The following is a 14,655-nucleotide window of genomic DNA, read 5'->3' as shown; positions in this document are numbered from 1 at the left end:
TATTGAAGTAGGTGTCTCAGAATGAAGGCACTAAACAGGAGGCTCTAATGATAAGATCTTAAAAGTAAAATATATCAGTCAGGCTAGCTTAAAGTATGTCTCAGTAACAAGCAAAGCCAAAAATTTCAATGGTCTAAGACTACAAAGGTTATTTTTTACTCACACTACATTTTCATTGTGAGTCAGCTAGAGGTCTCTAATGCAAGTCACCCTCCCTCTGGGATCAAAGTTGAAATAGCAGCTAGAATGTGGAAGGTTGCTAGTTGCTCTTTGGGGTCTCAGCAGTAATTCAGCATTCTTCCTGGAAGTGACATACATCATGTCTACCCACAACTCTTTGGTTAGAACTAGTTATTTGGCCCTACCCAAGCAGAATGGGTCTGAGAAGTGCAATTGTACCACATACCTGGAAGGGGGAACTGGAGCATTTCAGGAATAACACTGCTGACTGCTATATGGGACCACTCCTACCTCAATTAGGAAGTGATTATGTACTTTCTGAAATCCTACTTCTCCTTCCTACATACAGTGCCTTTAAAATCCTTCTCTACCTTCTAACACAATATCTTTCTTCCTATGAAGGGAATATCTAAACTAATTTTTTTAAATTATCATAACTATGAATTGACATAAAAGTCACAGATGAATTTCACATCAAATTCTTATTCAGTTGTATGTGATGGTGGACAATTAGGACATTAAGTATACAGTAACTGGTCAGAGGAGAAGTCTATTTGATAGCAGGAAGGAAAGGTATCAAGTTTAGTTATAGACTGGACCAGTTGGTGGCTAGTATGCTCTGGTTCAGTTCCTGTTTACAGCTAGTATACATTCTGATTTGGTGAATACATCCATTCTGATGTATTTTTCATGCCATGTCTGCTTTAAGTACTTTGAATATCATCTCTGGTTAGTAGAAATAAATGAGTTAAGTTAATGAATTCAGGAGAAGAGACAGGTCAGCAGGATCTTATGAAGATATAGATGAAACATATGTCAGAGGAATTATGAAATATTTTACCTTCTTATGTCTATAAAATTGAGATGAGTCAAGAGCATAGTTGGAATTTGATCAGTTAGAATAGAGGATCCAACTGAGACTGAACTTATGCACTACTGGTTGCCCTGGCAACAGGGCCCCCTTCCCATGCTAGCAATATCATAGGGTGAGTGAAGTAAGAATTGGAGATAGAGAAATATGTGTTCAAGTCACCTCCTACTTCTGGGAGAGTTAGGGGAGGAGTTTGCTAAAGGCAAAGACGAGGTCATGAAAGGGAAAGGATTTCAATTAAAAAAAAAAATTAAGTATCCCTGAGCTTGAAAGCTTCTGGGTATAGCACTGCACATAGCAATGTTTCTTTCCTGACTCTGGTTGAAGGCGGGCTAGGTAGTAAATCATGTGATTGCATATCTACATTATCTCTTCCATCATAGCCCAGAAAAAGCACTGGACTGGGAAATTGTGACCTGTGTAAATTGGCTTGGACTGGAGCCATTTGCTGTGTGGATTGCTCTGCCTGCTCTTACTGTTACCCAGGAAGTTCTCATTTGCCTAGAAGGGTCAAGAGGGAGTCAAGACAGGCTTGCCCATCATATACCCAGAGAAAACCATAATTCAAAAAGACACATGCACCCCAATGTTCATTGCAGCACTATTTACAATAGCCAGGTCATGGAAGCAACCTAAATGCCCATTGACAGACGAATGGATAAAGAAGATGTGGTACATATATACAATGGAATATTACTCAGCCATAAAAAGGAATGAAATTGGGTCATTTGTAGAGACGTGGATGAATCTAGAGACTGCCATACAGAGTGAAGTAAGTCAGAAAGAGAAAAACACATATCGTATATTAACGCATATATGTGGAACCTAGAAAAATGGTACAGATGAACCAGTTTGCAGGGCAGAAATAGAGACACAGATGTAGAGAACAAACGTTTGGACACCAGGGGGAGAAAGTGACAGGGGTGTTGGTGTTGGTGTGATGAATTGGGAGATTGGGATTGACATATATACACTAATATGTATAAAATGGATAACTAATAAGAACCTGCTGTATAAAAAAATAAATAAAATTCAAAAACAATTTATTAAAAAAAAAAAAGACAGGCTTGCCCATATTTTCTGTGAATTTAGTTTACTTTGTTTTTAATGTTGCCCTTAGGTGCATTTTATTCTTGCTAAATACTTTTCACATTTTGAAAAGAGAATTTTGTGTTAAAGAGGCATATTTGGGGGCAACATATTCTAGTTTCCTTTGGTGGATTGCCTAGTCCCTGTAAAAACCTAAGAAAAAGGGTGAGAGAAACCTCAGTTGGCTCATCATACAGGTCAGAGGCACAGGAGCAATCCTTGAATCTTCCATAGGATTCAACCTTCTCACCAAGACTAAGGGCTCCATCAAGGCTCCAAGATAGTGAGATGATTTTGATTCCTTAGCCTTGTCTTCTGTGCACATATAATTTTCTAGGCACTTAGCAGGACTAAAGTTATGATTTTCATGGGTATTTGGCACTGTTGATTTAATTTACCCCCTTCCTCCATAAAAAGTATTGAAAATTATGTTTTATGTTGGTATAAAGATAAATATTATATTTTAAGATACTTTTTTGACCTATAAGTTTATTTTCCTTCTGCTTCTAAAATAAATTAAAACATTTTCATGAGCTTCTAAACCTATTGTGGACCCTAGGCATGGGGTTACTGCTGGGTCTAATGGGTAAGTTGGTCCTGAACCTCTAGGGATGGCTGTGGTTATGGAAGGAGTTTGAGAATTCAGGAATTCTGGTCCAACGAACTGTGATCTTTTATCACTAACAATTTCAGCTTGAGAAGAGTCTAAAGCAAGGATCAAGCCTCCATAACTTGTTAAAAAATTATCTGAGTAGGGAAGTAAGTGTTTTTGTTGGTGGTGTTCATCTTTTATCCCACAGTTGCTTTTTATGCAGTGAAAGGCAGAAAAGGCAATGAATTTGCCTTCTGCCAAAGTATAACCACAAGGATTAAATAGGAAGACTTGGGAAGCAATGCATGAGCCAAAGACTTTTCTTACCTCCACCACTGCAGCATGGAATATTTTAATTGACTGACTGATTGAATCACTTATAATGTGCTCTCTGTGTGGTGCTAGGGTCATGGTGAGCAAAACAGACATGCTCCTTGATCTTGGGGGTATGTAGTCCTGGGTTGGGGGGCAGGTGGGGAGGATAGGAGAGAGATGAGTGACCAAGCAATTATAATATAGAATGTTGTACTCTATCGAAGGAGAAAGTGACAGTTCTGAGAAAGCTTATGGGAAGAGCACTTAACACAGATTTGCAAGGCACAGGGACAAGTAAATTTTTACAGATGAAGTGAAATCACAATTGAAGACTATAGGGTAAGTAGGAGTTAGCAAATGATGAAAATAAGAAGGAAGAGGAGGAGAAAGAAGAGGAGAAGGAGGAAGAGGAGGAGGAGTGGGGAAGGAGAAGAAGGAGGGGAGGATGGGAAGATCTCAAGAGGCCAGAAGAGAACTTAAAGGGTGGGTGGGAGGCAAGGAGGGGCACAGGGGAGAAACAGGGTGCATTAGAGGAACCTCAAGGAGTTTGTTATGGATGGAGCATAGAGCACGTGGAGGAAAAAGAGGAGAAGCTAGAGAGTAGGGCAGAAGCCATGGAGGCAGGGTCTTGAAAGTTATGATGAAAGTTCCAACTTTAGTATAAAAGCAGGGAGCCATGAAGAGTTTTAAGCAGTGGAGTGACATGTTTGTGTTTGCATTTAAGAAACATCATCCTGATTACAGGATAGAATGGAAAGAGAAGGGTATGTGTGGGGGGAGAGGGAGAGATAAGAGTCCATTGCCATATTAATCCAGGCAGAGAAGATGGTGATGACTTGAGCTATACTAGTGGCAGTGGCTATGCAGAAAAACAGATGTGTCTGAAAGATACCTATCTAGGAGCTCTCATTGACAAGACTTGTGATAGACTGTGGAAGCTGAGAGAGAGGCTAATTATACCCTGGTTTGGGGTGAATATGATTTATTCATGGTACCACTCAACCAAAGGGAGGGAGTAGGAAGAGAATTGAAATAAAAATCACAGGGAAGATCTTCTTTGCAGATTAATAATGAATTCAGCCTGTTCTCATCTGGGTATGATAATCCTGTAAATCTGATGCCCAATTTGACCTCTGTTATGACCACATTCATGGGAGCACCACGTTGTACAAACAGTTACTTTCTTCTTGTCTTCCACCTCTTCCCTTTACCCTATAAGCATACAATTTTTTTGCCCCAACTCCCATCCCTTTCTAGAAGAAACCACCGCAGAATGCCAATCTCATGGTAGGACTGTTTCAGCAGGACTCAGGCAAGACCAGCAGACTCTGGCTGCACCTTGCTTTGGCTACTGGGTAAAAGGCCTAGACAAGAATGTGCTGTAGTTTATTTGGGCATCACTTGATTTTTGAATTGGCTAAGGAACACCGTTGCCTTAGCAATTTGCAGAGAAAAGCAGATTGTTACTAAATTTTCACCATTCAACCCTTGAAGCTGCCAAACTTGCCTCAGCCTGGACTAGAGGTGATTCCATCTCAGGTTAAATTTGGGGAAAAGAATCCTGGAGTGGTGAGTAGGTGGGTGGAAGTTTAAGGTGCAAGTCCTATCAGACGTTTTCTCTGAAGATGGTGTTCTTCTTTGAAAAAGATTTTTGTTTCTTTTTGGTTTTTTGTTTCTCCTTCTCCCCCTCCTTCCCCCTTTCTCAACTCCCTCTCCTCTTCCTCTTCCTCCTTGTTCTTCAACCCCCATCTCCTCTAACTGTTAAGTCTTGCCGTCCACAGAGGTTAGCCTGGCAAGTGTGATGAAGGTAGTCAGAAAGATGAAACAACAGGGTGTTTGGTGTGCCAGGCACTGGGCATGAGCTTTAAAGGAAGAATACCTTCCCCGTCCACTGGTGAACAGTGAGGATGTTTTACTGTCTATTCGCCTTTTTTTTTGGCGGGGGGAGGTGGTATTAGAAAAGGTTGGGTGGGAAAGTTGGGTTGGACTGGGAAAAGGAAAGAAGAACTGCAAAAGTGTTTTTCTGTAGAACAGCCGAGGTCTTTGTACTATATCTTTTGTTTGGTTTAGTTTTCATGGGCCCATCCTTTAAATACATACAAGCTAGGTGTCAGAAGGATGGAAAAGTCATCTGGAATAACGATAGGAGCTGTACATAACTTCATGGGAAGAATATTGCTCAGGGGAGACAAGTGGGAAACTTACATAGATGTGGGAGGTTGACACGTTGTTCACTTTCCAGAGGAGGCTTGGTGGGGGACAGCAGGCCAAATGCTGGTAAAATGTTCTGAAGGGCAAACCTTACATGGCCTGAGCATTTGGAATTTTTTTGTTGGCTTCTTTCTGTTGCCTCATTTTCCAACTCCTTTTTGGGCTTAGGAAAGCTCTCTTCATTTTCTTGTAGGTTGTTAATTCCTTAATATGTAAGCCTTTGTCTCATTGACTAAATCCAAGCCAAAGGGGAGCAGATGAGAAATCTATGGTCTCACAGTTCTGTGAAAATTGGAGTTATGCTACTAAAAGCCAAAGAACTAGCAGAAGTTAGGAGAGAGGCCTGGAACAGATCCTTCTCTAGCACCTTTGGAGGGCGTGTGGTCCTGCTGACACCTTGATCTCAAACTTCTAGCCTCCAGAACTGTGGGACAATACATTTTTGTTTATTCAGCCATTCATTTTGTGGTACTTTGTTATGGCAGCCCTAGGAAACTAACACACACCATCTAAAACCCTTAACAAAGTAAGTGCCAGAATCTATGCTTCAAGTGCCTTCTCTCTCTGTCTCTTTTGCAAACTTTTTTTTTTTCTATAGCATGAAGATAGCTAGCTCACAGATGGCGTCTGTTTGCAGTATTGTTACAAGTGGTTATGTTTCTATGTCCTTTCTGTATATGTGGTTGAGGTGAGTTTTGCTGATTTATGTGAATCTAAGTGTTTCAAGATAGACCTCAACATGAGCTCTGGATGAATATGTCCTTTATTTTTGGCAGTTCTTAAAAATATTTGAAAAAAATACTTTTACATTTTTAGATGGATTTCAAGGACAATTAACTATTTCCTACATGTAAATAACTGTTAGAATGAGTGAAATTGGACAACCTCAGGTAAGTCATTTATTTCTCTGAGTCATGCTTATATTTTAAACAATGGTGGTAACGTTTCCTGCTTATATCAAAGGGTTGCTTTAAAAAAGCAAACTAAAGAGTGTGAAAGGCCTTTATGAACTGTAAAATACCATACAGTCTTGTTGACATTCACCAACTATATGATTTTTGCTTTATTTATAATTTTCACTATGCATTTTTTTAAATGAATTTGAGCTATCTTATAATGAAATACACAAACTCTAAGATGATTAAAATAGAAAATAAAACCATCTAGGGGAAAGGGAACACAAATGTACCCCAAATTCTAAGCTAGAATAATGTGGTAAAGACTGCCTTAGCAAACAGCTAGACCACAATTCCCAGCCTTCTTTGCAGTTAGAGTGGCCATGTGATTTGGTTCTAGCCAGTGAGTCCTACTGAATGGAAGTGATCTGTGCCAGTTCCAGACCTGACTCATAAAGCCTCCTATAGGGTGCTTCTCATGCCATAACCCATTCACAAAGGATGAAATGGTGATGTGAAGACCAGCGTGAGCTTGGAAACCATGCATTGAATATGGCAGAGTTTTGTTAGCCTAGAATGACTGTTAGGAGCAGATCCTATCTTTCCTCCACAAGGTAGTCAAAGCACCTGCCCTCGGCTGCCATCTGAGCATGTAATGAACCTCTGCTGTCCGTACATTTTGAGTCTGCTTGTTACAGAAGCTTAGTCTATCCTAATACATACAGTTACTGTATTTGAGTATTAAATTTAGCATTCAAAATTTATGAATTGGGCTTCCCTGGTGGCGCAGTGGTTGAGAGTCTGCCTGCCGATGCAGGGGACACAGGTTCGTGCCCCGGTCCGGGAAGATCCCACATGCCGCGGGGCGGCTAGGCCCGTGAGCCATGGCCGCTGAGCCTGCGCGTCCGGAGCCTGTGCTCCGCAACGGGAGAGGCCACAACAGTGAGAGGCCCGCGTACCGCAAAAATAAATAAATAGATAAATAAATAAATAAATAAATAATTCTGAATCACAGATTTCTACAGCCAGAAGACACTTTAGAGACCTAACCCAGTCCACTCATTTTTCAAGTTACCATCTCTCTCTGTTTCAAATCCTCCAGTGTCTCCAGATTGCCTTCATAATTAAATTCAAAATCCTTAACATGGTTCACAACACATGTTCTCATTTCTCCCTACTTCTCCTTGTTTCTTGCCACTCTTTTCTTGCAGATCCTTCTCCAATTAAACAGAAAAACTTGCCTTTCCTCTTTCTCATTTCTATGCTTCTTGCTCTCCTTGGACTGCTCTTTGTCTTTTTCTTGAATATTATGAGATTATCTTAACTGTCACATCCTCTTGAAACCTTTTCCTAACTCCCCATTTCCTGACAGGTTAGATGCCCCTCTTATATTTTCCCACAGCTCTCCATGTGAACAATTCTCATAACACGTACTTTGCTCCATTATAAGCATCGGTTTGATTTAGGGACTTGTTGACTAGATTAGAGTTCATTGATGGCAGAAGACTTTCTCTGAGACATTTTGTCTCCCAAATTTCTAGCGTAGTACCTGGAATGTTTTCAAATAATTGAACAACTTATTTCAGCAAATATTTATCAAGTGCTTCCCATGTGCCAGGCCCTTTGTTAAGTGCTGGGGATCCAAGGACAACCAAAAACTGACAAGGCTCAATTGTAATTGGAGAATACAGTCTAGTGAGGGAGACAGATATGAATCAAATAATCACACAAACAAAAATACAACCTTGATAAGTGCTGTGCATATACATATTTTAGCTACTAGTTCCTTTCCAGTCTGACTTCCCAGCACTTGAGCAGAAGAAATATATGATTTGGCACTCAAAATTATTGCAGTTGTAGAACATGCGAAATTATTGAATCCCATAAATAATAATCATAACTATTACGTTTGAGCCCTTATTGTGGGTGAGGCGCTGTGCTAAACACTTTGAAAGGATTAGCACATTAAGATCTCATTGAATCCTCATGAAAATCCTATCAGTTATAGACTACTATTGTAGAGAAATGAATTTATATTTAGGGTCTGCAGACCAAATTCAGAATTAGAACCATCCATGTAAAAGTGTAGTCAGGCATAGATTGGGGAATTGGTTTTCAGGTATGTCTCAGACCCAAGTTCTGATCGAACACCCAGGGTTATCTGGGAATTGACCTACAACACACCTTTCTTCACAGATGGAATTAAAAAGTGGGATGCTTCTTAGATCTGGTGAAACTTCACTCTAAATCAGTAGTATCATTGGCGTCTGTGTATTCCCATGATCACCTGGGGAGGCCTGGAAAAGTATCAATACCTCCACCTGAGGATTTACTGCATGCTTCCTTCTTCCCTCACTCCCCACCTCTCTCTCTCTCTTCCTTCCTTCCTTCCTTCTTCCCTCCCTCCTTCTCTCTCTCTCTCTTTCTTTCCCTTTTCCACCATTTCCTGCTTCCACACAATTATCCCCATTTTTCAGATGGGAAATTTGGGACTTAGAGGGATTGTGTTACAGGGATAATAAGTGATAAATCTAGAGATGTGATGTTATTTGCCTAAATTCAGTTAGGAAAAATAAAGCTCTGTTTTCATACATATGAAAATAGATGACTTATAGAGATAAGAAAAAATTATAGGTTTATAATTTCAGCTATCTGAAAAAAGGAAGCACTCAAGTTTTTCAGGTGATACACTTTTGGCCTTTAATTATAGAAGGAATTGTTTGAAATTTTATTATTCACTCATTCATTCACTCACTCATTCACATATGAGAGTGAAAATGTTCCATAGAACATTGTCCTTACTCTGGAGGAAAAAGAAACAGATATACAAACAAATATAGGAAGGAGGTGGCATTTGATCTGGTCCCTTTAGTTTAGGTAAAAATCCATGGAACTGAGAGAGAGAGTGAGAGAGAGTATAAACTACGTAGAAGTACAGAGTGTAAACAAGCTTGGAAGTATAACTGGGCATGTAGGGAAAGAGCAAAGAGCTGAGTATGCTTGTTATAGAGGGTGCTGGGAGAGTGGTGTGGATGAGAGTGGCTGGGGGACCAGATCATGGAAGTCTTTATAGGCTACAACTAGAAGTTCAGATGTTATCTTATATAAAATATAAAATGTGAGGTTGAGCATTCCTGGTGGCACAGTGGTTGAGAGTCCGCCTGCCAATGCAGGGGACACGGGTTCGTGCCCCGGTCCGGGAAGATCCCACATACCGCAGAGCGGCTGGGCCCGTGAGCCATGGCCACTGAGCCCGCGCGTCCGGAGCCTGCGCTCCACAATAGGAGAGGCCACAACCGTGAGAGGCCCGCATACCGCAAAAAAAAAAAAAAAAGTGAGGTTAGTGAAGACATTTGGGACAGGGAAAAGACATAATCAGGTTGATGTTTTCAAATGGTAGTGGTGGAGATAGAAAAGAGGGATTGCTTTGAGAAGGATCTTTTCAAGGTAAATTTAAGGGATAGAATCTACGTGTCCTGATGGCAAACGTAATTTAGGTGAGATGAAGGGCTAGAGCTGTGCTTTCCAATAGGACAGCCACACATGGCTATTTAAATTAATCAACATTAAATGCAGTAAAAATTCATTTCCTCAGTCATACTAGCCACATTTCAAGTGCTCTGTAGCTACAAGTGGTTAGTATTACCATATTGGACAGCACAGACACAGAGTACTTCCATCATCACACAATGTTCTGGATAGCACCAGACTAGAGAATTACTCTGTTTTAAATGTGAACAGTGAATGACAGTGGTACTTATCAAAATAGGGAATATAAGAGAAAGAGAAAGTTTGAAAGAAGAAGAAAAGGACTTGGACACAGTGAGTTTGAGGTGCTATCGGGCAGTCAGCTGAAGATGTCAAACATGCTACTAGAAATTAGCTCTGTGCTCAAGATGGAGGCAAGGGTTAGAGAGAGACATTTCAGAGTCTTCACTTTATAAGTACTAGCTGAAGACATGGAAATGGGTATGAGAAGAGGACCAGGAATACCCCATAGTTCTCCTCCATTTAAAGAGGAGTAGAGGAATAGTGGTACAGTATGAAAAGTAATCCAAGGAGGAGGAATCTGAAAAGCCAGAGAAGAATTCTGAGAGAGTGATAATCCTAAAGTCAATAATGACAAATCAGGCAAAGATGTCCAAAAGCTTAGAGCATCCAAATAGGATTGGTTACAAAAAAACTCCTTTGGCTTTAGAGGTCAGGAAGTTATTAGTAGTTTTGCCTGGAGAGGTTTCAGTGAGTGGTGCTAGAAGAAGCTTAATTGCGGCAGAGCCAGGATGACATTGGTGTGTATGGGTAAGTGGGGGTGGGGCTGGGGGGTGGGAGGGTATAAGAGAGCTCTCCCTCCTTTTTGAAGTTTGGCTGTGAGGGTGACAAATAGAGGTTATTAGCTGGAGGGACAAGAAAGAATAAGGGAAAGTTTTTATTTTTTAGAAAATGTGAAACTTGAAATTTCTTTACCTGCAAAAAAATGAGTGGGTGGAATGGAAAAGACTTAAATGAGCTTGGAGTGAAGGTATAATTACTGAGCCAAGTGTCAGAGATAGTGGAAGAAAAGGTGGGTGAACCTTGGAAAGGGAAAGATTCTTCTGTTTCTCAGCGCCAGGATGGAAGGAGAGAATGATTAATATCTGAGGGTTGAGGTAGAGAAGTTTGGAACTGTTAACCTCTTAGTTTTATATATATTGTTTTCAACTCTGATTTATAGACAGTACAAAAACATTATATATATATGGATAACGTTGAACCTTGATAACATCCAAAAGCATGTAACCAGCATGTAACTTAATTCACATAATTTTGCAGTGTAGAAAGCTAATGAGGTCTAAATAGACAATATTCCAGACAGGAATGACTTGATAGTACATTCATTAGACTACCTCTTCATATGTCAGTGTTTTTTTTTTTTTTTCGCGGTACGAGGGCCTATCACGGTTGTGGCCTCTCCCGTTGCGGAGCACAAGCTCCGGATGCGCAGGCTCAGTGGCCATGGCTCACGGGCCTAGCCGCTCCGCGGCATGCGGGATCTTCCTGGACCGGGGCACGAACCCGTGTCCCCTGCATCCGCAGGCGGACTCCCAACCACTGTGCCACCAGGGAAGCCCTATGTCAGTGTTTTAATTGGACTTCTGTAGAGCAGGTTAATAATCAGCTCAACCTTGAATTTTGTGGTTAACTTAGATCCAAGGAAGACTAAGTAAATAAATAACTAAATCTACACTTGGACACATCATAATTAAACTGCATAACACTAAAGACAGAACATAAAAGAAAACCTGAAACACTAACAGGGAGGAAAAAGCATTATTTACAAAGGTAGATAATTAGGTTAGATTTGCAACAGACTTCACAGTGACAACAATGGAGGATAGAAGAAAAAAGGAAAATATTTTTCAAGAAAACAGTTGACAATCTAGTATACCCAACTAAACTATGATTTAAGGGCAAAGGTAAAATGAAGACATTTAACAATAATCTTGAAAGAATTTACTAGTTATTCATTCTCATTGAAAAAAATTACTCAAGGACACACTTTATTTTTTTTCCTGTATTTACGTTTATTGATTCAATCCTTTAATCATTTATTCAACACATAGTTACTACATGCCAGGTTCTGTTCCAAGCACTAGAAATACAGCAATGAACAAAACAAAATCCCTGCCTAAATGGAGTGTAGTTCACCTACTGTAACTACTAGTGTAGTTAACAGTACTGAGCATTTGGCCAGGTAGCAGTTTCAAAAATAAAGAAAATGGGTAACATGGGGTGTGGTCATCTACAAACAGTGGCATTAACATCCTGTCCTGGGAGAAGCAAAAGAAATGAGAGATAGGGAAGAGCAGACAATAGAGGGTCTTGGTGCTAAGCCACAGAGTTTGAATTTCATTCTGTAATAGGTAAGAGAAGGACACACTTTAAAGGAATTAAAGCACTGAGAGTAGAAGGAAGGAATGAGAAGCAAGAAGCAATGTGACAAAAAGAAATTGGTAAATATAAGAATATTTAAATAATCACTGACTCTGTAAAATAATAAAAGTAATGCTGACTACTTTGAAGGTAAAACACAAGTGGAAATAAAATACCAGACAATAATAATGTGTAAAATAGAATATGATTGGAATGAAAAATTCTGAAAACCTTTTATTATTCAGGAGGAAGAGATAACTTGTTTTAGATTTTAAGTCAAATTATGCATGTGGAAATTATAAGGGTAACCACTAAAGTTATAGCAATGGAATAAATAAATTCAAATAGTTCAAAATCTGAAAACAAAAAAAAAATAAAACTTAAGCCAAGCAACAGAAAAAGAATTGCAGACAATTTTTCACATTGTGGCAACTAGCTCTTTTTTATTTTAATTAAAAAATTTCTCACTATCAATTATGAATGACTTTGAGTGTACGGGCTGAGGAAAAAAGGGAGAATATTCCTCTATGCCTACTATGTGCCAATCCATATAGTGCTAAATGTTAGTGTTATGTGGTGTTAGTTTAGTGGTGAAATAATCATATGCATAGAAATTCCAACAGAGTTAACAGAAGACTATTAGCACTATGAAGAGAACTTAGGAAAGTTTTGGGGACAAGACCAACTTGTAAAAGTCAATAGTATTTTCCTATACCAGCAACTATCAACTAGAAAATATAATTGAAATAAGATACTATGTATAATATCAATCAAAATGAATAAATTTCTAGGAACAAACCTAAAAAAGAAAGCCAGTATCTTTGTGGAGAAATATTTAAAACTCTGTTAAAGACATAAGAAAAGTTTTGAATAAATAGGCCAATTTAATGTAGTAAAGATGTCAATTTTCCTCAAATGCATCTATAAATGCAATACAATTCCAGTCAAAATTCCATCTATATTTTCTGAAAAACTTGAAAAACTCTTCTAAAATTTGTTTGGGAAAATGAAAATCCATTTATAGGTAAGCCACAATTGAAAAAGAAGAGAAAAGACGAAGTTTATTATATGAGATATTAAGATATTTGACAATTATATGGTTTAAAAAACACATAATTGGTTATGGAACAGACAAATAGATCAGTGGAATAGAATAAAGACTCAGAAATTAGACTGTATATATGGGAGACTTACACAGCTGACAGATAAAGTGACATATTAGAAAATGAAAGCACAGATCATTTTTGTGGCATTGGGAAAATTTTCACTCGAAGAGAAATTTGGATCCCTACTTTACACTGTATACAGAGGCAATTCTGCATGAGTTAAAGACATCATTGTGAAAGTTAAATCTTATAAATCTAATAGAAAAATATTCATACAGAAAGGTCAACAACATCAACAAAAAAAAAGACAAGAAACCCAGGGGAAAAAATGGGTTGACAATATGTAAAGGCAATGTAGAGAGGGAAGTCTGAATGGCTAACAAGTTCATAAAGAGAGTCCTCAAATGCTGTAATCAGAGAAATTAAATTAAACACTGAGGCACCATGTTAAAGCTATCAGAGTACAAACATCAGAAATGCACATGCAAAGTGTTGGTCAGGATATGTAGTGATAAATACTATGTTCTCTTGTGGGTCTGTGAAGTGGCATGTTCATTGTTGTTACACCCTGTGGCCTAATGTATTCTTGGGTATTTGTCCCAGAGAATTTCTTGCACATATCTATGAAGTTACATATAATGTTAAAATATGAAATAATATGTGTTAGAGCTCATGAAAGTATGAAATATTTGAAGAGAGGAGAAAGTAGGGCAAGTTGGTCAAATGCTAGTAAACTTGTTATCCTCTCCTTTGGGTTTGAGTCTTGAGGGATGCCCATAAAGCCATCTGGATAGGTATGAGGGAATCACAAAGTGTCTGGCTTATTTGTACAGGTCTTTATGCAAAGCTTTGCTTTTGGCTTGAGCCACATCTAACATGGTGAGAGAAGGAAAGAAACACAAGTAGAGAATGGTGTCTAGAGAAATGAACCAGAGGTATTGTGCCTGGTTCCACAGTGCAGAAGATATGAAGGCAAAAACACAAGTGGAAATAAAATACCAGACAATAATAATGTGTAAAATAGAATATGATTGGAATGAAAAATTCTGAAAACCTTTTATTATTCAGGAGGAAGAGATAAATTGTTTTAGATTTTAAGTCAAATTATGCATGTGGAAATTATAAGGGTAACCACTAAAGTTATAGCAATGGAATAAATAAATTCAAATAGTTCAAAATCTGAAAACAAAAAAAAATAAAACTTAAGTCCTTTCAAGGACTGGAGACTGGGCTCAGGACAAAGAGGCAGCAACATGTGGGGACTTGCTAAGAACAAACCAATGGCTGTGTCCACTGACTTTACTAGCAGTGACCAGCCACATTTCAGTAGACATCATCATAAAATACCCAGGGGCCAAACCATATCCAGCTACATCACAAACCCAGGTACCAAGAAAAGGCATAAAGACCTACAGGTGAGGAATGTAAGCCCGCTTTCCTCTAGGGGTTAAAATCACATGATTTCCCTTATACTTTCAGACATTG

At 38.9% G+C, this 14,655-nt stretch overlaps 1 protein-coding gene across 5 annotated transcripts in view; it reads left to right on the top strand.

Annotated features, from left to right (window-relative positions):
• COX18 (cytochrome c oxidase assembly factor COX18) overlaps window positions 1-14,655 on the top strand; it is an 85,656-nt gene that overhangs the window by 56,392 nt on the left and 14,609 nt on the right. The window lies entirely within an intron of this gene.

Source organism: Stenella coeruleoalba, assembly GCF_951394435.1.
Source record: "Stenella coeruleoalba genome assembly, chromosome: 4".
NCBI lineage: Eukaryota > Metazoa > Chordata > Mammalia > Artiodactyla > Delphinidae > Stenella > Stenella coeruleoalba.
Note: the sequence above shows the minus strand (reverse complement) of the source record. Positions and strands in the feature narration are given on the sequence as shown.